Source organism: Scyliorhinus torazame, chromosome 18 (genome assembly GCF_047496885.1).
Source record: "Scyliorhinus torazame isolate Kashiwa2021f chromosome 18, sScyTor2.1, whole genome shotgun sequence".
Classification (NCBI taxonomy): Eukaryota; Metazoa; Chordata; class Chondrichthyes; order Carcharhiniformes; family Scyliorhinidae; genus Scyliorhinus; species Scyliorhinus torazame.
The window spans coordinates 7,667,487-7,690,428 of record NC_092724.1 but is presented as its reverse complement, the minus strand read 5'-3'; the positions used below and the strand labels follow the sequence as shown (position 1 = coordinate 7,690,428).

The following is a 22,942-nucleotide window of genomic DNA, read 5'->3' as shown; positions in this document are numbered from 1 at the left end:
TCTTTCGCCTACTAATTGTGGGACTGTGATGGGAGCAATGGAAGATTCTCGGGATTGGATTTGCACACTCACACCCACCCACACACAGACGTCAGACGAAGCACTGCCGTTGATGTGAAAGTTTTTTGTTTTTAAATTTAAATTAATTTTTTTCCAATTAAGGGGCAATTTAGCGCGGCCAATCCACCTACCCTGCACATCTTTGGGTCGCGAGGGCGAGACCCACGCAGACACGGGAAGAACGGGCAACCTCCACACGGACAGTGACCCAGGGCCGGGATCGAATTCGGGCCCTCGGCGCCGTGAGGCAACAGTGCTAACCACCGCGTCACCGTGCTGCCCAGAGCTGATGTGAAGGTTTAAGAAAAGTTTTTGACGGTAACTGTGAGGAAGAAGAACCAACAGTCAGTGAAGACTTGCTTGCATTGAAGTGAGTGGGGTGTGGGGATTTCGACGTCAGCCAACTATGCGAGGGCCACTACTCAGTTTAAATAAAAGTCAAAATACTCAGGCACAAAAGGGAAAGTATTCATGGTTTCTTGTTCAAGGGATTGTTTGTGCCATACATTACTTCCCAACACAGTCGGAAGGGAGGAAGTGTATACCCTGTGAGCCGGGATTCAAAAATAGCAGAAAAACAAATAAATAAAAAATAGCTTATTGTCACGAGTAGGCTTCAATGAAGTTACTGTGCAAAGCCCCTAGTCGCCACATTCCGGCGCCTGTTCGGGGAGGCTGGTACGGGACAGGCTCCATGCTCACGTTTGATGAGGGCTTTGAAACATTGAATTCATCGGAAGAAAAATTCCAATTGTTTTTAAATAGCTAATCAGACACCGGAGGGCCTAAAGTTGCAACATTTCTCAGCTCAATTGGCCATGAGACATTTCATAGAATTATCATAGAATTTACAGTGCAGAAGGAGGCCATTCGGCCCATCGAGTCTGCACCGGCTCTTGGAAAGAGCACCCCACTCAAGGTCAACACCTCCCCCCTATCCCCATAACCCAGTAACCCCACCCAACACTAAGGGCAATTTTGGACACTAAGGGCAATTTATCATGGCCAATCCACCTAACCTGCACATCTTTGGACTGTGGGAGGAAACCGGAGCACCCGGAGGAAACCCACGCACACACGGGGAGGATGTGCAGACTCCGCACAGACAGTGACCCAAGCCGGAATCGAACCTGGGACCCTGGAGCTGTGAAGCAATTGCGCTATCCACAATGCTACCGTGCTGCCCTTGATGTTGCTACAGAACCTTGTTCACCCAGAACATCCAGGAGGCAAATCCTTCAGTGATTTAATGAAAATGTTAGAGGGACATTTCTCTCCTAAACCATTATTGATTGCAGAGAAGTTACGATTTAACAGCTGTAGTCAAGAAGAAGGTCCATTTACAGCTTAGAACGTCTTTAAGGAGATTAGCTAGATATTGTGAATTTAGTACAACACTTGGATGATACGCTTCGAGACAGGATGGTGTGTGGGTTACAGAGGGAAGTAATTCAGAGGAAGCTGCTTACTGGAAGTGATTTAACTCTGAAAGCTACTGTGGAAGTTGCCACATTTATGGAGCTTGCAATGAGAGAAACTTCACAGATAGGAGCTGGAGCGAACAAGGAACAAGGCTGTAAAGGTGCAACCACGTCACCGTTATACACAGGTTGGACACTCAGCGGGGGAATGCTGGAGTAAAATGAATAATTGCAAAATTGTAAAAACTGTGGCAAGAAGGATCACATTGCCAAAGTGCACTGAGCTCAGAAAACTTCTACACCAGGAATGTGCAGGAAGAACAACATAAGTAAACAATCTAGTCATGCCCACACATTAGTGGATGAAGCTCATGATCACTTAAAAGATAGCAAAACTGAACTACTGCAAGAGCTAAAGCTAGGTGCCTTGTCAATGCAGGGAGACCAACATCTGAAGTCAAAGATCTCAATCTTAAAAAAAAAAAAATCACTATTTTCTTCCCTCTCCACCACCCTTTCCCTCTATGGGTGTGTGCGTGCGCATGGGTGCGTAGACATAGACTGGGGCGAGAGATAGAATGGTGGGGGTGGGGGGGGGGGGGGAGCATTAGATGGTTATTAACCAGTTGTACTGTTGCCTACTGAATGGGTTATTTGTGTTACAATTTCCGAACCTAGTGGCTCTATTTAAATCGGGATCAATCCAAAGACATTAGATATTTAAGTAACTTTAATTTTACCTCTGTTGCGACGCCGGGTCCAGTGTGGCTGGAATTGACCGCACACTGACCCAGGGTCTCGTGATGAGTTCTATTCTGATGAACGAAACAAGGCATCTAAATTTAACTCACAAGTGCACAAATAGTAATGAGATAATGGCTCTATAATTTGTTTCAATGTTGTTGGTAGAAGGATAAACATTGATCGGGATACCAGGGAGTTCTCTTCTGCTCCTCTTCAAAAAGTAGCATGGGATCTATTATGTCCACCTGGTAGTGCAAATGGGGGCAACATCGGATTGAAAGATGACATCTCCCACAGTGAAGCACTCCCTCGCTATTGCACCGAGCTTGCAGTCTAGACAGTATGCTCAAAGCCACGAACTGCTGATATAGTGGTGGGAGTGCTACAGCTGACACCCAAGATTTTAATGTCTACCATGACGAGCACAACTTTAAAAATCATTTAAGTCTGAGACAGGAAGTAGGAGTGAGAGAGCAACAAGAGTCTCGATGGAAGTCAGGAAGGAGAAAGTAACAATGGCAGTTTGAAAATGCAAGCAGCTGTAACATAGCAGATTCAGAACAGAGAGCCAAGTCATTACTCAGTGTCACTGAAACCTTGCGAGAGTGATTTGACAATGCAAAAACAAAACTTGAGATGAAAAATGCTATATAAGGCAAGAGCAATCTTGCAATGAATTATGCAGCCATATAAAAATCATGCTTTTGAGAAAGAAGACCAAACAACCAAATGGTTACTTTATACATCCACAATTGCATCAATTAGCCATCTGGATCATGGTGCAAGCTCAGATTTTAAGGGTTATCAGGGGCAATGGGGGCATTAAGATGGAAACGGAAATTAGGTTGTTAACTATCACCAGAGACTTCTGCTCAAAGAACATTCAGAAGAAACAAAACAGTCAGGATACAGGAAACACTGGCAATGTTAAGAAATTGTTTTTCTTGGATCAATTTCATGATTTATACTGACAACTTTTCAAAGTTTACACATTTTTGGAATGTTCTTCAAAGCCTCAGAAAAAGGAGAGTGGACTGTACAAGAACCTTTTGTCGTTTGTTCTTTAACAGACGTTTTTTTTCCTGTCAGGTTGTTTCGGACCCCATGAAAAACTAACCCAGCAGTTCAGGTTTGTAACTTCTATTATCCAATTTGATCCTTAAAAAGAATTACACTGTTAACGTAATCTTTGCTTTCGAATCGCTCCATGGCGTCGGCCCTCATCTTTGTAACCTCCTCTGGCCCTGCAGCCCCGGGATCATGGAACTCCTCCCATTTTGCTCCTTTGCATGGCCCTCATTTTCTCCATTCCACCGTTGGTGCCATGCCTTTAGTTGCATTGGCACGGTCCCACTGGTTCCTCTGGTGTTTTGCCCGACTCATTCATCCCACCGCCAGTGACCCGTCACGGGGGGGGGGGGGGGGGGGGGGTCACCTTCGTCGGGAACAGAAGATTCCGCCAACAGGAAGGGCTGGGAAGTCCCACCCTAGGCATAGGACACAGTAGATAGACTGTAGACATATTCTGGTATCTGCTTAATTTAAAAATGGAGTCAAAATCTACAGTGGGTTCCTGCACCCCTGGCCTCAGAAGAACACCGTCTGCCACTGGATCTACTGCATAAAAGAGGGAACTGACATGAAGATGCACTGCAGGAACTCACCAAGGCTCCTTAACAGCACCTTCCAAACTCATGATCACTACCATCTAGAAGGACAAGGGCAGAAGACACATGGAAACCTACTACCTGGAAATTCCTGTCCAAGCCATTTCCCATCTTGACTTGGACTCCATTCCTTCACAGTGTCCAGGTCAAAATCCTGGAACTTTCTCCCTAACAGCACAGTGGGTGTACTTACACCACATGGACTGCAGCAGTTCAAGAAGACAGCTCACCACCTCCTTCACAAGGGCAATTAGGGACAGGCAGTAAATGCTGGCCGAGCCAGCGATGTACACATTCCGTAAGTTTTTTTAAAAGCTCAGGCTCTTTTTCATGAAGAACTGCTTGATTGCTGCTGGAGAAAAATGGTGTTTCCATAACTCCCACTGCTGGCCTCTCTCTGGGTCCTCAGGGCAATCAAACAGATGGGATAAGGGCAGGCACTGCGCACTAGGTATGGCCATCGTTACCACTCTTCAATGTCCCTCCTTCATCTGCCAAAGTTCTTAAGCTGCCTTCAATGGTTTCTTCTCATTCTGTGATCCCCTCAATAACATCAGTGTGTCTTTTGCATCAATGTCTCCACAGCTGCCACTATGTTCTGAGACTGGTCCCCGTCTTGGATTAGAGGCGTGGGACCGGCTACTTAGACAAACTGTAGACGTATTCTGCTCCACACCCCTTTATCTAAACTGGTTGCAGCAGAGGCACGATGCTCCGAGATATGATCCCAACCTCCCTCTCTTTCCCGTCTAACAAATAACACCTACCTTGAAGTTCTGCTCTTCATTCCAGCAGGATTTTTGTTTTTCTCTTTTAACATGTTCACCTTAGTGACATTATGAGTAATGTCAGCATATTAAGAGTTAATGTGATACTATATTCTACCACCAGATGAAATGAATGAAATGAAAATCGCTTATTGTCACAAGTAGGCTTCAATGAAGTTACTGTGAAAAGCCCCTAGTCGCCACATTCCGGCACCTGTTCGGGGATGCTGGTACGGGAACTGAACCGTGTTGCTGGCCTGCCTTGACCTGCTTTCAAAACCAGCGATTTAGCCCTGTGCTAAACAGCCCCAGATGGAGCTGGGGAGCAGACTTCTAAAAGGGAATGCCTCTCAGACTTCTGGGAGAAGGAGTAAGGAGAAGCTTAGAGTAGGTGAGAGTTAAGATACATCATTAGTATAGAGTTCTGTAGCATAGATTATAGTCCTCTTATTTCTTAGTTAATACCTAGTAATGTATTTGAATCATAATTTGTGTAGTGTAAATAAATTAGCTTTGTTTGATAACAGAGCTTGATGTTCTTTGGCTAACTACAACTTTAATCCATCCTGAGAAACTCAACAAAGAACGTCACAACCTTCATTGGTTTCCACCTCGTTATTGGTGCTTGACCCAAGGTGTTTACCAAAACTCAGTCCCACAGCCACATCGCTTACCTCAGCGACTGTCCCAGCCTCCAGCTCACCCCACATGGCACCATTAACACCCCCTTATTGCCTCGTGTCTGTGGCAAATTCTCTCCTTTGCCCCGACCTATCCCCGTTCTTTTATTCTCCAACTCTACAAGTTCACCCTTTCCAACTCTACAGGTCTTTACTAAGGAGCCTTGGTGAGTTCCTGCAGTGCATCTTCAATGTCTTTACATTTCTACCTCACTTCAGTTTTGTAGAAGGGCCATTTCGATTGGAAACATCCACAGATGCTGCCAGACTTGCTGAGTTTTTCCCCCCAGCATTTTCTAATTTTATTTCAGATATCCAGCACCAGCAGTATTTTGCTTTGACATCACTGACTGATGTCAATGGTCCACCACCATCGATATCACACATCAGCAGGGGCCGGTTTAGCACAGTTGACTAGACAGCTGGTTCATGATGCAGAGCGTGGGTTCAATTCCCATTCCCGGCTGAGGTTTGCCCCTCGCCTGATCATCAGGTTAAACCACCACCAGCCAGCTCTCCCCCTCAAAGGGGAAAGCAGCCTACGGTCATATGGCGACTTTAGCTTTGCGTTGGCACAGCCCATCTGTTAACCCTTTATTCTGCATCATCTATGACAGTGTTCTTCAAAGTCGGGGGCGCGACCCGCGGGTGGGTCGCGGACGGGTGTCGGGAGGGTTGCGGAGCCGTCCTTCGTGGCTCTCCCGATCGCGCAAATCCCTTTAAAATGGCCGCGAACATGTAAAAAAAATTCGGCTGCATTGCGCATGCCGCTTAAAAAACATTTTTTTAAAACGGTCGCAGCTTTTTGTTTTACAAGTTCTGGGGTTTTTTATTCATTTAATTATTATTTTTTTCATTTATTTTATTCATTTTTTTTTACAAGTTCGGGGTGGGTTTTATTCATTTATTTTATTTTTATTGTTTTCATTTATTTTATTCATTTTATTTATTTTTTACAAGTTTCTTACAGGAACAAAATGCAGAACTTTGGACAGTTGGAGAGTCCATACTTTCCGACACCGGAAGGCGTCTCCTTCATCCACCAGGTTCTATTGGAGGAGCGTGTACGAGGGCCAAAGGGACCCAAAACCATTTCCTCCATTTTTATCAGCAGCAAATAAGGTAAGAGAAAATGGTGGGTCGCTCAGGTCGGCCGGGTTGGGTCCCGAAAGTTGGCCGGTTGGTAAAAATGGGTCCCCGGAAAAAAAGTTTGAAGAACACTGGTCTATGAGACATTCTTCAAAACCTCACTTTGACCAAGCTGTTAGTCACGTAGGCTAATATCTCCCATGTGGCTCATTGTCAAAAAATTTTGATAGCCTGCCTGTGATGAGTTTTAGGATGTTTCACATTCCAGGCATTGTTTGGCAAAATACAAGGTCTAGTGGGAGTTGGGAATCTGGCAGCAGTGATGGTAAACTGGGATCCGCATATGCCCCTAAAGAGCCGACTCTGACTGACTAAGGGCCTTGTAAGATCCATTCTCAGATGCTGCATAGCAACATGATGGAGCTCACATTCTTTGACTTAGCAGCAACTAACTTTCTGCAGCTGTGCGAAACGTGAAAGAAAATGCAGGAGACAGAATGAAAAAAAAGTGAATGGTTTTGATTTAATTGTTTCACACACTGGTCGATTCATGCACCGTTGCCCAGCTGCACCGATCATATTGAATTCAAACAAGAGGATGGATAACTTTTTGGTGAAAGAATGTGGATTTACAAAGGAACAGTCACAATTCTGGAATGTTCCTTCTATCTGTCCATATTCTGAAATTCCACTGTTTGTGATGAAATGAAAAATAGATTTTATTCCCCCTCAGAGAGGGAAGTATTGTTGAATTTTGATCTTTGTTTTTTTTAAATATTCAACGGCCCCGTAAAGTAATAGAATCCCTACAGTGCAGGAGGAGGCCATAAGGCCCATCGAGTTGGCACTGACCCTCGGAAAGAGCACCCCTCCCTATCCCAACGACCCCTTAACCCAACCGACACATTCTTGGACACTTAAGGGGCAATTTAGCATAGCCAACCCACTTAACCTGCACATCTTTGGACTGTGGGAGGAATCCGGAGCACCCGGAGGAAACCCACGCAGACACAGGGAGAATGTGCAGACTCCGCACAGACAGTGACCTGCGGCCGGAATTGAACCCGGGTCTATGGAGCTGTGAGTCAGCAGGGCTGACCACTGTGCCACCCATTTAAGGTGGACATAGAGAGGTTCTTGTCGGGAAAGGGAATCAAAGGTTATTGGGGGTAGTTGGGAATGTAGAACTCAAAACACAAACAGATGAGCCATGCCCTTCCTGCCCCCTGGCCTACCCTCCTCCAAATCTGCAATCGCACGCCTCCCAACCCCCCACACTCAGTATCCCCTACCCTCCTGACCAGGGCCCCGGACCTATCTTTCCAACGGTCCCAAGACTGAGTGCTGCACTACCTGATACTTTTCTGGTCACTGCAGCGCTGTGCCCACACTTTTTTAATGCATGTCTAATTTTGCTCCAGGGTTGCTTGCAATAGTGTCCCGCAGATAATCATTGAATTCCGGGAAACTCAACTACAATGTTGCAGGGCTGGCAACACTAGCATGCGGGCATTCCGAGGGGGAAACAAGGACCAGGAAATGACAAGAGGGGAGTCTCCTAAATCAAAGGATAAATGTAAAAATGCTTCATAAGAACTGGAACTGAGATCTATCACTGCACAGAGGAACAGCATAAAAACATGCTTTCCAACCCTCCAGGTCACCAGAATTCACACAGGTCAGAACACAAATGGAAAAACCCCAAGTGCAAATTATTGCCTGTTCGTCAAGACTGGGTTGCTGAGGCCTGGGTTGGGGGCGAGATGGGAAGGCACACACTGCCAGGTCGCTGCTCAACACGTTAATCCCACAATTGGACTGGAGCCTGGCAGATCTAGCCTCAGGGCGTCTTTTATGCTCCATATTACCCAATGTTTTGAGTCTAATTAATCAACTGTTGTTAGCTCAATCAGGAAGATATTTTACATTTATTTGGCACTGCAGCACTTTACTTTTCCTGACAGTTTGGGAAAGGAACCCTGGTTGATTGATTCTCACCCCCCCCCCCACCTTTCAATCTTTACATTTCTTTTTGTTACCCAGGCTACGATCAGTACGGGTCATGAAACCAAGAAGGCTAATGGAATGCTATGCTTTTGTGGCAAAATGGGCAACAGCCTAAAAAGTTAGGCCAGCTACAGAATTGGACAATCTCAATTGAGCAGCAAGCGGGTCTGATGGGAATTTGGACAGGCCAAGTAAACACAGACACTGGTCAGGGGGTGAACACGGGCAAATCTCAACTTGTCCTGGAAACTGGGACTCTAACCTAAATAAGGACATTATTTTGTGCATTGAACAGGATCAGCGAGACTCAGGCACCTCATACATGGAAAGGGCTACGTGCACTCCAAGCACTGGAGGATGGACCCTTAGGGGGCACTTGGTGTTTTCCGTCTATGGAACCACATTGGCAGTCACATTGGGTGCTATAAGCCTCTGGTAATCTCATTGGCTGGATGCCAAAAAACCTCCCAGAAGGACACAAAAGAGAGAAGGGAGGGGGGTATACGAAGAGACACATGGAAGCCACCCCCAGCAAAGACTCCATCCATCCCCCCCCAGTCAAGACTCTGACCACCCTTCTAGCGAAGACTCCGACCACACACCCCTAGTGAAGACTCCAACCATCCCCCCCCCCTCCAGCGAAGACTTCGACCCCCCCAGCGAAGACCCCAACCAACCCCCGGCGAAGACTCCAACCACCCCCCCCCCCCCAGCGAAGACTCCAACTAACCCCCAGCGAAGACTCCAATCAACCCCATCCAGTGAAGATTCCAACCACCCCCCCTCCAGCGAAAACTCCATATCATCCACCCCAGCGACAACAGAACAGTGCATGTGGGACCAATCTTCGTGAGGTTCAGGGGCAAGATGATTGGAATAGGCAGAGCTCAGCGAAGAGTCATACCCAACGTGGCAGACGGGTCAAGTTCAACTGCACGGGTAGAATCAGAGTCTCAGGTAGACAGTGCAATGTTGATAAGTTTGGTTAAGGATTTAGAGCTGTTTTGACAACTGAGTTTCGAGAACAGATTCCGAAATAAAATCGGGTTGAATCACAAATTCACTCTCGTCCTTTGTTGGTCCCATGAGTAAGGCCACCTGGGTAAATAAGTTTTAATATATACTGACCAAAGTGTCTAACATCACAGGCAACACTTTATTACAAGAGGAATTAAACATAATAGTAGGGAGGTTATGTTTCAATGATAGAGGGCATTGCTGAGACCGCATCTCAAATACCAAGGGCAGATTTGCTCTCCTTATTTAAGGAACGATACAAATGCATTGGAGAGGGTTCAGAGGAAGTTTAGTAGATTAATACCTGGAATGAACAGGGTGTCCAATGAGGAAGGTTGGACAGACGTGGCTTGTTTCCACTGGAGTTTAGAAGAGTGAGGGGTGACTTGATTGTAGTGCACACGGTCTTGAATGGTCTTAACAAGGTAGACGTGGAAAGGATATTTCTTCTTGTGGGTCAGGCCAAAGCTAGGGGCACGGTTTATAAAATTACGGGTCACCTTTATGGGATAGAAATGAGGAGGAACGTTTTCTCTCAAGAGTTGTGCGCATTTGGAGCTCTTTGCCTCAGAAGCGGTGGAAGTGGGGGGTCACTGAATTTAAATAAAAGAAAACACTGAAGGAGGCCATTTGGCCCATCGGGTCAGCATCGCCCCTCCGAAAGTGCAACTTGCCTCGGTCCACTCCCCCAAGCTACCCCGTAACCCCACCCAACGTTGACATTGGATACTAAGGGGGCACTTTTAGCACGGCCAATTCACCTAGCCTGTACATCTTTGGACTGTGGAAGGAAATTGGAGCAGAGGTGGGAAGAATGGGCCAACTCCACACAGGCCGTCACCCAAGGCCGGAACTGAAGCCGGGTCACTGGCGCAGAGAGACAGCAGCGCTAACCACTATGCTGCACTCAAAGTGGAGCTAGATAGATTCTTGTTGGGAAAGGGAATCTAAAGCTTACCGGGGGGAGTTGGGAATGTAGAGCTCAAAACAGAAACAGGATCAGTCAAGGTCTTATTGGAATGATCGCCATGATGTGGAGATGCCGGCGTTGGACTGGGGTGAGCACAGTAAGAAGTCTGACAACACCAGGTTAAAGTCCAACAGGTTTGATTCAAATCACTAGCTTTCGGAGCACTGCTCCTTCATCAGGTGGGGAAGGAGCAGTGCTCCGAAAGCTAGTGATTTGAAACAAACCTGTTGGACTTTAACCTGTGTTGTAAGACTTCTCATTGAATGATGGAGAGGGCTCGAGGGGCTGAATGGCTGACTTCTGCTCCTATTTTGTATGTTCACAAGAATCGAACCTCAGGGCTCTCTCTCTATCATTACAGCCAGTGTTGGTAAACACTGTTACGGGGAGTAATCGAAACCTCTACTTAAAATTTGCAATCTTCATTAGTAGATCTGAATGAAAAAGTATTAACCGAACATTCGTTCTGACGACGTATCTGCACCCGAAGTGTTAACCTGTCCCTCCTTTCACTGAAGCGGTGAGGACGTGCTGCCTATACTCCACATTTGTGCCTTGTTTCCAATTTCCAGCATTGGCAGTTCTGTTCTTCCCTCACGAGGCAGAAGTCCCAACAGAAGGCATAATTTTCCAGGATTAAATTGAAAATCTTGGATAGCAATGAGCTTGGGAAGGAAAGAGCTTTGAGGTGAGGCAATATCCTGACTGTCAGGAGAGGTGTCACATTTCAGTACAATTAACAAATCAGGAACAAAACGGCATTTCCGGAAATGAAATTCATTTTTGGGAAAGGCCAACCAGACAGAGGGTTCCTGTTTCCAATCTATCCCACGGTCATTACTTCTTGCGAGGAGACAGGAGTGCCTCCATTAATATGATGAAAGATTCGGCAATTAAATATTCAAATCACGACAAGTTTCCTTTTTTTATACACTATGCTCGTATACTCATGTCACGTAGACATTACTTCACATTCTCTGTTGAAAATCATAGAATTTACAGTGCAGAAGGAGGCCATTCGGCCCATCGAGATTCTCCAGCTTCTCTGTGCAGGATGTTTATTTGCTGCTCCCATTCCTCAGTTGGCAAGCAGGCTGCCCAGTATGGAACTCTGATCCCTGGGTTGTCTTTGCAGTAAAGGTGCTAGGATTGGCCTCAAGTGCCACAGGGGGAACAGGAAAAACCCCCAATAAGAGTTAGCGACCCCTCTCTCCAATTAGCAGCCAACTTTAGGAGGTCCTGTGGGCACTGGGGGAAAGGACCGTGGGCAGGATTTAACTAAATGGGAATAAAGTCCCACAGCGAGCGCTCGCAGCGCCGAGAAACACAACATTATAAAACGGCACTCGTGTTAGATAGAGGGCCTCACAGGGAACGCAAGGCCAAGTCGGCACATAGCCCCATAGCTGCGCTCGCTGGAACTCCTCGGTGTAGCGCGAGATCAGGACACCATTTGTAAGTGACGCCCCAAGCACTGGAACCCCCAAAGCAACCACTGACTTCCCTCAAACCCCAATGCACAATTGGCAGAACCCGTGCACAGCTCCACCCCCCTCCCATCCCCAGCACAAGGCACCGCTGGTCAGATCGCTACCACGCACAAACGGCAGCTTGGCACCTTGGCAGTGCCAATTGGCACTCTAGCAGTGCTCCTGCCAGTGCCACCTGGGCATCTTGGCAGTACCTGGCTGATGCTGCCAGGATGCCAGGTGGCACCAGTGCCAGGGTACCACCCTGCCCAAAGGGCATGCACCTGCTGGCCACCGATCCCCTGGGAGACCCCCCCCCCGTGCTGGCCACCGATCCCCTGGGAGACCCCCCCCCCCCCATTTATGGAGATCAGTACCAAACGGCGCTCGGCCGAGGTCGCTGAGGAGAAGGAGATTGATCCCACGCTTTGGGTAACTCGGGAATCTGTACATTATACTGGGACCAGCTGTCTCGCTCGAATATGCAGATTGCCAAAACGTAATCCAGCCCGCAATGGAAGAGATTCACATTGCAACGTCTCGTGATGCTGTGTTAGATTTTATGAGGCGATGCCGGGATCTCCTGGCTTTTCTCAGCCACACTGTGCTGTGGCTGCTTTTCGGCCACAGCATGGCCATAAAACCGCACCCACTAGGTTGACAACACACCGAGAAAATCTATCTCAACAATATTTATTCCATCTGAAAGCATGCCACCACCCCAAATTCGGAGTTAGTTATGTTATAGATCAATTTGTAAGGATCTTATCAGATCCTAGAATCACACTTCACAATTATGCCATGCAACTTTTCCACTTTGTGATGAATGCAGGAATCTCAAATTTATTGGATTATACGTACTTGGTGCAGTAAGGATTAAAACCCTGGGTCATTGTGTGTATGACTGCTGCAGCAGTGTTTTAAAAAATCCTGGTTTGAAGACAGCGAGGAGTTTTGGAGCCAGAAGTGCAATTAAAGCATCATAAAAGTTTGGGTTAATTGACTTTTATTTATATCGAGAGGGCTCCCTGCAGAGTAGACAATTAGAGGCATTGTGTTCAGTTTAGGGAGATGATGTCGTTAATGGGAGGAGCCAGGGGCTGAGATTTTCAGTGTTAGTTTTTGAGTGGCAGGTGAGCTGAGAAGGTTTCTGAAGAAAATCAGCAGATTATTCTGACAGAGCGTCAGGTCTCTTACTTCCAAGCAGACTCAACAATCTATCTTTCTCAAAGTGGAGTATCCAAGACATCTATATACAGCAAGTATCCCCGAGTCTGCTAACTATATTTAAAAGTGAATTGGAACCAGAGATGGTTTTTGTTTTCTGAATGAAAATAAAGATAGCAGTTAAGGGTTATTGTGTCACTGTATTGATTAGCATTGTTTAAGGGGGTAATTGTAAGCTATTTTCTTGTGTGATAGAGTCAACTATTGGCAGAACAGAAACTAAGTCATCACACTGTGCTGCATTTTGTTTTATTCCTACCCAATTTGGAAGCTCACCAAACTAGTTACAGAACTAGATTGTTGGGGCAGCACAGTGGTGCAGTGGTTAGCACTGCTGCCTCACGGTGCCGATGACGCAGGTTTGATCCCGGCCCTGGGCCACTATCCGTGTGGAGTTTGCACATTCTGCCCGAGTCGGCGTGGGTCTCATCCCCGCAACCCAAAGATGTGCAGGGTAGGTGGATTGGCCACGCTAAATTGCCCCTTAATTGGACAAAAAGAATTGGGCACTCTAAATTCATTAAAGAAAGAAAAAAATAACCAGATTGTTGTCTTCTAAGATTCCAATTCTGAACATGCAGAATGGAGTACCAGCATCCTTTCCGAACTGATGACACAAGATGGACTAAATGGTCCTCCTTGCCTGTGGTTATCGTCACACCTTCAACATAATTAAAATCCTCAAGGTGAAGCAATTTAAGACTTCATATATCAAAAAGTATTTGTTTCCCTTTAAAATCGTATAAAAAATCCTATTTGTGATTGGCAGGAGATTCTACCTCCATTACCAAGCAGAATGGTGTCAATATGGAGCTGCTCGATGGCCTCTCAATTGAGCAAAATTTGTTTTAATGCAAAAGGCATTACTTTGCAAATTTCTGAATATAAATGAAAATGTGGCGATTAAAGAGCATACTGAATTATTTCAAAAACCCTCCATCGAAAATTTGAAAGTGAATTTTAAACATTCCCGGAACAGTAATAAAGAGTTGCTGCCCAAACAAGATATGTTTTGTAAACCTTATGTCAATCACACAGGAGCAGAAATCCCCAATGCAAAGCCCATTATGGGACATAGCCTCCTTGAGTGGGAAATTAAAAGTAGACATGAGTAAACATGAACGGTGGTTACCAGAAGTACACCACATAAATCTATATCGAGCACTAAATCTTGGCCGAATAGCTTTGTAAGAGGACTGAAAGTTAACTTCAGAATAAAATGTGTCGGGAAGAAAAAAAAAAAGGTAACATTCTCCCAAAAGGATTTGATCAGCACATGGGGGCTTGATAGGTAGTGAGAAGCTGGAATATTGTGCTCCCATTCAGCTGAACGAAACACTGTCAATATTAATGCCTGGTGGGGGAGAAGTAGAGCTAGGTAGAACCAAGTGGTGGCACACCAACGATGGATAGGAGGCGGCCGCGAATTGGATCTGGAGGTATGTGACAAGAGTGGGAAGAAACCATACACACAGGCAGAGATAGACTACAGACAAGAAGTGATGGACAGCGAGCTCGTGGAGAATGAGGTGGTCATTGTCAAAGATTTCAGGAGGTTGCGGAATTCCTGACACATGATTGTCCAGGACCCCAACACATCTTTCACGTGTGACACAATTATTATTATTATTATTTTTTTAAAAACGTGGTTCTCTCTGTTATGGAACACCAAATACAGATTGGATGACCACTTCACTAAACCCCGACATTTATTTATTTATAAATTTAGAGTATCCAATTATATTTTTTCAATTAAGGGGCCAATCCACCTAACCTGCACATCTTTTTGGGTTGTGGGGGTGACACTCACGCAGACACGGGAAGAATGTGCAAACTCCACACAGACAGTGACCCGGGGCCGGGATCAGACCCGGGTCTTCAGGGAACAGTGCTAACCAGTCCGCCACCGTGCCGCCCCTGAACCCAGATATTTATTGTCTTCTCTTTGACTTCCCAACTTGGCTCTCTCCTCCCATTCCCACTCGAACCTCAACCACCGACTCACTCACACTTTTCCAACATAGCTTCACTAAAGGTTCGAGAAAAAGAGCTCAGATTTCTCATCAGCATCCTGCAACTCTCAGGTCTAGTTATTGACGTCAGCCCTCATTTTCTAACCTCTTTGAATTTTCTACCTGAGCAAGACCAACCCAGTCTTTATTTCTTCAAAGTCTTAGTGTTTCGATTTATTACTTGACCGAGTTGATGTGTGGCACTATTTCCAGGACAATTCCTTTCTGTGGTTATATAGAAAAAACATTAAGCTAGAAATTTGCTACATGCCTGCCAGCCTCTTGCCTCTCAATGATGAAGATGGATTTGCACTCAAAATGTAAGCACATCTTTTCTCTCCAGTCACTGACTCAATTACTCAAGGTGGCAACACAAGTGGACAAGGTAGTCAAGAAAGCATACGGAGGAGTTTGCACATTCTCCCCATGTTTGCGTGGGTTTTGCCCCCACAACCCAAAGATGTGCAGAGTAGGTGGATTGGCCACTCCAAATTGCCCCTCAATTGAAAAAAAAATAATTGGGTCCTCTAAATTTAAAAAAGAAAGAAAGCATACGGAATGCTAGCCTTCATTGGGTGGGTCATCGAGTATAAAAACTGGCAAGTCAAGCTACAGTTGTATAGGACCTTGGTAAGGCCGCACTTGGAATATTGCGCACAATTCCGGTCGCCACACTACCAGAAGGATGTGGAGGCTTTGGAGAGGGTGCAGAGGAGGTTTACCAGGATGTCGCCTGGTCTGGAGGGTGTTAGCTATGTGGAGAGGCTGAATAGACTCGGATTGTTTTCATTAGAACGACGGAGGTTGAGGGGTGACCTGATAGAGATCTACAAGATTATGAGGGGCATGGATGGAGTGGAAGGGCAGGCACTCTTTTCCAGGGTGGAGGAGTCAGTCACCAGGGGGCATAGGTTTAAGGTCCATGGGACAAAGTTTAGAGGAGATGTGCGTGGCAGAAATTTTACACAGAGGGTGGTGAGTGCCTGGAACGCGTTGCCAGGGGAGGTTGTGGAAGCAGATACATTAACGGCGTTCAAAAGGCATCTTGACAACCACATGGATAGGATGGGTATAGAGGGATACGGCACAAGGAAGTGCTGAGGGTTTTGGCCAAGGTTGGCATCATGACCGGTACAGGCTTGGAGGGCCGAAGGGCCTGTTCCTGTGCTGTATTGTTCTTTTTACAACTGGGAGTCAATTTTTACCAAACCCGCCCATTGGAAAACTGGCCAGGTGCCACGCTGACTTTACACCCTGCCAGATTTTACACTCCACCAAAATCGATGGAGAATAATATTGGATGGGGTGTCAAACTGACGATTCATTCCTCGCTCCCGCCTGACGGGTTAAGCACAAGCAATGAATGTAGCAAACACCTCAGGTTACCAGCATCAGCAGTATTTTGTTTTCACTTGTACTTTAAAGCTAGTGTACAAAATGTACTTCACAAAAGAACTTTTCTTTTTTTAAATCGTGGATTTCACCATAAATGACATGTCAAGACAAGGAGAACAATGTCCAAAAAAAACTGGGACTTTTTACTTATACGGCAGGAATAATGCAGTTTGACGTGGAGGGTGGGGGGAAGAACTGCTGGGGACAATGACAAGGGAACCTGCATCAAAAGCTGATGGAAATATCCTAGAGATGGCAAAATATATTTTGTAAACATTTTTTTTTGTTTCACGTTTTGAACAAGGTCATTCTTGGAAAAGAAAATTCCCACAATATCCCGGAAATGGGAAGTGAAAAAGTAAAAATATTGTAAATTTGGCAGACTACCTCCCAGGAGCTTATCCTGTTAGCTGATTGATAAAAGATTGCCAGAAGCGAAAGAGCAAATAGCAGTGAATCCTTTCGACAGTTAGTCACAATTGATAGCATTTTAATCTAGTATTTCCTGCACAGAAAAACGGGTCAATGAATGTTTCCAAAACCAATGGATTCATTTTGCCACAGATCTTTACACTGGTAGCATTTTGGGCCAATGCAAGGTTAACGGAGTGGTGCAATGCTCCGGGAGTGTCAGTGGGTTACGAGAGGCTGACTCACGTGGCATGTTGGGAAATTGCGGTCACACTTATACAAAAGGCTCCAGTCTGATTGCCAATCTAGGAGGAGTTACACAGGCTGATAGCAACAGAGGAATGCAAAAATTGGTCTCTCAAGTGTCCCTTGACATGTAATGGGAATGAAATAAGCCAAGGTTCCTGCACTTAAAAACACTTTTCAGAGGGGCAGCACGGTGGCGCAGTGGGCCTGCTGCCTCACGACGCTGAGGTCCCAGGTTCGATCCCAGCTCTGGGTCACTGTCTGTGTGGAGTTTGCACATTCTCCCAGTGTTTCCATGGGCTTCGCCCCCACTATGCAAAAATGTACAGAGTAGATGGATTGGTCACGCTAAATTGCCCCCTAATTGGAAAAATGAATTGGGTACTCCAAATTTAAAAAAAATTATTTTTCAGTGCCCCGAAGTCCAATGATCTGCACAGTGAGCAGAACAGAAACAAAAGGGTTCGCCCTTCTGATCAATAATGAATCCAGTTTCATATTCTCTCCCTTTCTCAACCCTTTAATCTTTTCTTTTTTAAAAATAAATTTAGAGTACCCAATTCATTTTTTCCAATTAAGGGGCAATTTAACATGGCCAATCCACCTATCCTACACATCTTTTGGGCTGTGGGGGCAAAACCCACGCAAACTCGGGGAGAATGTGCAAACTCTACACGGACAGTGACCCAGAGCCGGGATCAAACCTGGGTCCTCGACGCAGTGAGGCTGCAGGGCTAACCCACTGCATCACCGTGCTGCCCTAATCTTTTCTAATAACCTCCTGGGCTGTGTCTTGTCGAAAGCTTTCCTGAAATCCATGTACACCTGTATCCATTACGCTTCAATCTATCCAAGTTCACCACCACCTCAAAGATTTCGGAGGTGTTCCAAGCATTATCATTCCTTTGAAATCAACGCTGGCTCGATTTCCTCGATCTAGATAAACCTTAATTGCGTCTGAACTAGCTGCTTCTATTCGCATGATACACAGGGGAAATAAGGAATCGTATTGCTTGTAAGATCCCTCGGTGTGGACGGCAGCCCCTTCATATTTAGGACAATGGCAGGACTGACATTTTTTTTTCTAAAAGCGATAGTGGCCCTTGAGAAAATATTTCCGTAATCTTATCACCTGGGTGCAGCAGCGTGCGTATAAATGCCAGTTCACTATTTAAATACAGACGTGCTTTTGTGATCATGTCATTTGAATGGCTTGATGGCATCTATCAGAAACGCAAACAAGTTTTTGGAGCGGAGGGCAGCCTTCGACTTTGAATTTGGTTGTTTCAAGAAAGGAGCAAAGTAAGAGAAAAGGTGGGCATCACACGTGACCTTAATCAGGGAGCAGTTTCAGTTTGTTTGGATTATAAGTTACACATAGGGAACAGAATAATAAGATAGCCTGTTCCTCTTGGCCTATCAATAGCACGTTTTACTGCGGCAAAAGGTCAATTAACTGAAGTCAAGACAGGAGAGAAGAAAAGCCACCCTCATTGCACAGCAAGTAGTCCCATTATTGATTCATTCTTTACCATGCAGGTGGCCTGATGGCAACACTTGACATTTGCATCAGACACCTTGGGTTAATTTTTAGCCACCGCCCAGCCCCCGCCCTGGCTGGAGGTGGACAACCATCAAAAATAACCCTGCCAGGCCCAGGTCAATTAGAGGAGAAAATCAGTCAAGGTTCCTGCACTTAAAATGATTTTTTTTCAGTGGACCCTGAAGTCCAAAGATCCGTACAGTGAACAGAACTGAACCCAAAGGGACACCACTAACCACGTTGGAAAAACTGCTGTTCCTATTGTAATGATATGTATATTGACTGGGCTATAAAGAGTTAACAAGTTCATGATAATGCTTCTTACCGCTATAGGGAACCACAAAAGTCATATATATCATGTGACGTGGTGATTCTGAGTTAGGAGGAGTTAGAAGAGTGTCAGGCATAGAGAGCAGTTGTACTGTTCTGTTAGAGACAGCATAGTTTAATACCTTCTACTTTAGGAATGTGAACGAATCTTAGTTAGTAGTGTAATAAATTTATAGTTTTGTTCGTTAACAAAGCTTGGTGTTCTTTATTTAACACTACGCATCCAAGCCATGCAGGTAAAGCAGAATAGAGAACACAACACCTACTTGCTGTTTTCTCCCTGCGAACCAATATCGAAGCCCAGTTTGGTCCTCGGTCCGAGTCATTCAATCCTTTCTAATAATCTCCTGGGCAGCATCCCCTCAAGGACTTTTCTGAAATCCATGTACACCATATCCACCGCATTTCCGTCTGCAATGTTTATTACCTCCTCAACATATTCGGAGGTTTCCAGGTTCCACCTGAAGATGGCAGGGGCTAGCTGAGCTGCCTTGAAACAGACCTCTGGCATCAGATTGAAGAATGGAGGGGTGGTGGGCACCAACAGCACGGTAGCATTGTGATTAGCACAATTGCTTCACAGCTCCAGGGTCCCAGGTTCGATTCCCGACTTGGGTCACTGTCTGTGCGGAGTCTGCACGTTCTCCCCGTGTCTGCGTGGGTTTCCTCCGGGTGCTCCGGTTTCCTCCCACAGTCCAAAGATGTGCAGGTTAGGTGGATTGGCCATGCTAAATTGTCCTTAATGTCCAAAATTGCCCTTAGGTGTTGGGTTGGGTGGGGTTACTGGGTTATGGGGATAGGGTGGAGGTGTGGTTTTGGGTAGGGTGCTCTTTCCAAGAGCCGGTGCAGACTCGATAGGCCGAATGGCCTCCTTCAGCACTGTAAATTCTATGAACACTCCAAGGAGGTCTAGAGGCCCTCCCTGCCTGCCTGGGTGCTCTCGGAGGCCCAGGCTGCCACAAGAGGTCAGAGGCCACCCTACAGAAGGTTACAAGATCCATTTTTAAAATTGAAATTTAAAATGGTTGGAGGACCTCGTCTTTTTAAGCACCCTCTCCCTTACTTACCCTGTACTGCAGCCTGCTATTCCTTTCAAGGTGGAAGGTCCTCCAGTCGAAAGAGGCCAGCTACCTTCATTAATTGCATGGTAATTAATGACCGTTTGGCCATTAATCTATCACCCCCAGTGAAAGGTTAGGGCCTGTAACTGTAACCCCCCCCCCCGCCCCAGGTGGGTTCAGGACTAGGAAACCATCCCAACCTCAAGTTTCTCACCCCTTTGTGGAAATCCTGTCCCCTATATTGTTTTTCCTAAATTATACACTTTATTAAAGGGGTATCATTTTAAAAAAATTTTTTTTTTTTTTTTTTTTGAGTTGAAATAGTATCACAAACCACCCAAAATTATCACATCTAAATAATTAGGGTGAGTAGACAGCCTAGTCTTGCTGGGTAAAGACCCTCATTTTTGTCAAACGTCTCGGTGTTTCCAGAAGTATTCTTGTTTTCAGACGTCCCATTTAGTCCATAGGAGCGGAATGAGTTCAAATTTAATTTAGACGTGCACCCTAGATCTGCCACTTTGCCCCACAGACGGCACAGCCCGTGGTCCCTTTGCCCTGCAGCATGATGTTAAATTTCTGGATAGCATGTGGAAAGCACTTCTGGGGGAGGCGGGCAGAATATGGGCGGCAGGAAGCGCTTGTCGGAGTTGGCTACATCCGCAAACCTTGGTTTCCTTGGGAATTGACTTTGAACAGGAAAAGCACCGATTTAATTGTAAAGCAAACAGATAAGGTGCTGCGCGCCTGGAGGAGTTGCAAAGAGAAATCAGTTTGTGCTGTGGAGGGAGCACAGGGTGTTTTCACTTTTGAAAATCTGGTCTCCCTACAAATAATGTTATGCTATTCAAAACTGCCAAACTGGATCTTTGCACAGCACAAAGGAAGGCTGTGCCAAGTACTATTCAGAAAGCAAGGGCTAGTCATCAAATGGGCCTGCTGCCGTAGAATTCAAGTGACACTCCATGGTGACACAATACACCACTTAATTCCTTAAGGGACGACACAGCGGTTACTGCTGCTGCCTCAGTGTCAGGGACCCGGGTTAGATTCTGGCCTTGGGTTATTGTCTGTGTGTAATCTGCACTGCCTCCCAGTGTCCCCCCCCCCCCCCCCCCCCCCCCCCCCGTGGGTTCCCCCCAGTGTCTATGAGAGCTTCCTCCCACAGTCCAAAGATGTGCAAGTTGGTTGGATTGGTCATGATCAAGGCGCTGGGTAACGGGGATAGGATGGGGGCGTGGGCCTAGGTAGAATGCTCTTTCGGAGGGGTCAGTGCAGACTCGATGTGCCGAACATCCTCCTTCTGCACTGTCGGAATTCTATGGTTCTAGGAAGCAGAAACAAAAATCCTGCGTTGATTGGAAATCTGAACCCAAATCAGAAAACGTCCAAAACACTCAGTTTAGCCATTAGATTGGAATACTCTCTGATAAAAACGGTACCCAAAAGATCAACTCATCTGTTCCCTCCATAAAACGTTGACTACCTGCCATGGTAACAGCACTTGCTGTTTATTGTCCTGGAGAATTTTGCAGCTCCAACTGTTAGGATAGGATTCGGACATGGTGACTGCAAAGCCCGTGCACTGGCTTAGCTATTCCCTTCCCTCCTTGTAACAATCTATCTTCTCATTCTCCTCCTGGCAAAACAAAAGGATTACCCAAGACCCCAAAGAGCAATCCTTCTCCAGAGTTGTTATCCAGTATTAACTATCGAGTGATTATTTCACTGCACTCGTTTATACTAAAATATTTCCATTTGTATAGCGCTTGAAAGCCAATCAAATATTGTCACTGTTCCATCATAGAATCATAGAATAGAATAATAGAATTCATACAGCGCAGGTGGTGGTATTCTGCCCATTGAGTTTGCACTGACCCGTAGAAAGAGCACCCTATCTAGCCCCCCCCCCCCCCCCCCTGCAAACACACACACCCTATGCATCCCTGGACACTAAGGGGCAATTTTAGCATGGCCAATCCATCAAACCTGCACATTTTTGGACTCTGGGAGGACACCGGAGCTCCCGGAAGAAACCCACGCAGACACGGGGGAGAAAGTGCAAACTCCACACTGTCACCAGAGGCTAGAATTGAACTTGGATACCTGCCGCTCAGAGGCTGCAGTGCTAACCACTGTGCCACCCCGTGGCGTGATGCAAGGTATGAAATGGTGCAGTCAATTTCCACACAGCAAACTTTAACAAACAGGGCCGAACTGAAATGAGCAAATCATCTGCTTGTTTAATGATGTCGGCATAGTGATAAATATTGGCTTTAAAGGGGAAAAAACACTCTGGCAAAATCAAATATTTAACTGGTGTAGTCATCAGACACACCGAGGAGGAAAGGATCATTTTCAATCTTCTTTGATGCTTTTAATTTATCACCTTAAATGGCTTCAACATCACTAGTGTTAGGTCTGTACCTACCACACTGCACAGTCCAAAGTTCCCTCTCCAGACACGACGGAAGTTTAGAGGGCCAATGTGGAGTTGTACTGCTCGCTGGTTTTCACAATTCAAGCAGATACTTTGGCACATTGTACTGTCATTCATACTGCAGCATCCGACCTCCACACAAATTTCCTGGTAAATGTGGGTTGAACAAGGATCTTTGCTCTGCGTTGACTATGGGTTTAGTCTGTTCTACAATGTTTAAACTGCAGCTTTTGTCTGGAGATAGCAGCAGATGGATTGAAGAACCAAGCTGAAAGCTGTATTTAAAATAAACACTGGGCTTCAGCATCCCTACATCCATCCAGACAACATCCATTAATCACTCTAGTTGCTATTGTAGTCTCAATGGCCAGGCAATAGTTATTTAA

General features: G+C 45.8%; 1 protein-coding gene across 2 annotated transcripts in view; it reads right to left on the bottom strand.

Moving 5' to 3' along the window:
* Positions 1–22,942, bottom strand: part of LOC140394920 (phospholipid phosphatase 2-like) — a 116,774-nt gene that overhangs the window by 34,370 nt on the left and 59,462 nt on the right. The gene's annotated exons all lie outside the window — the stretch shown is intronic.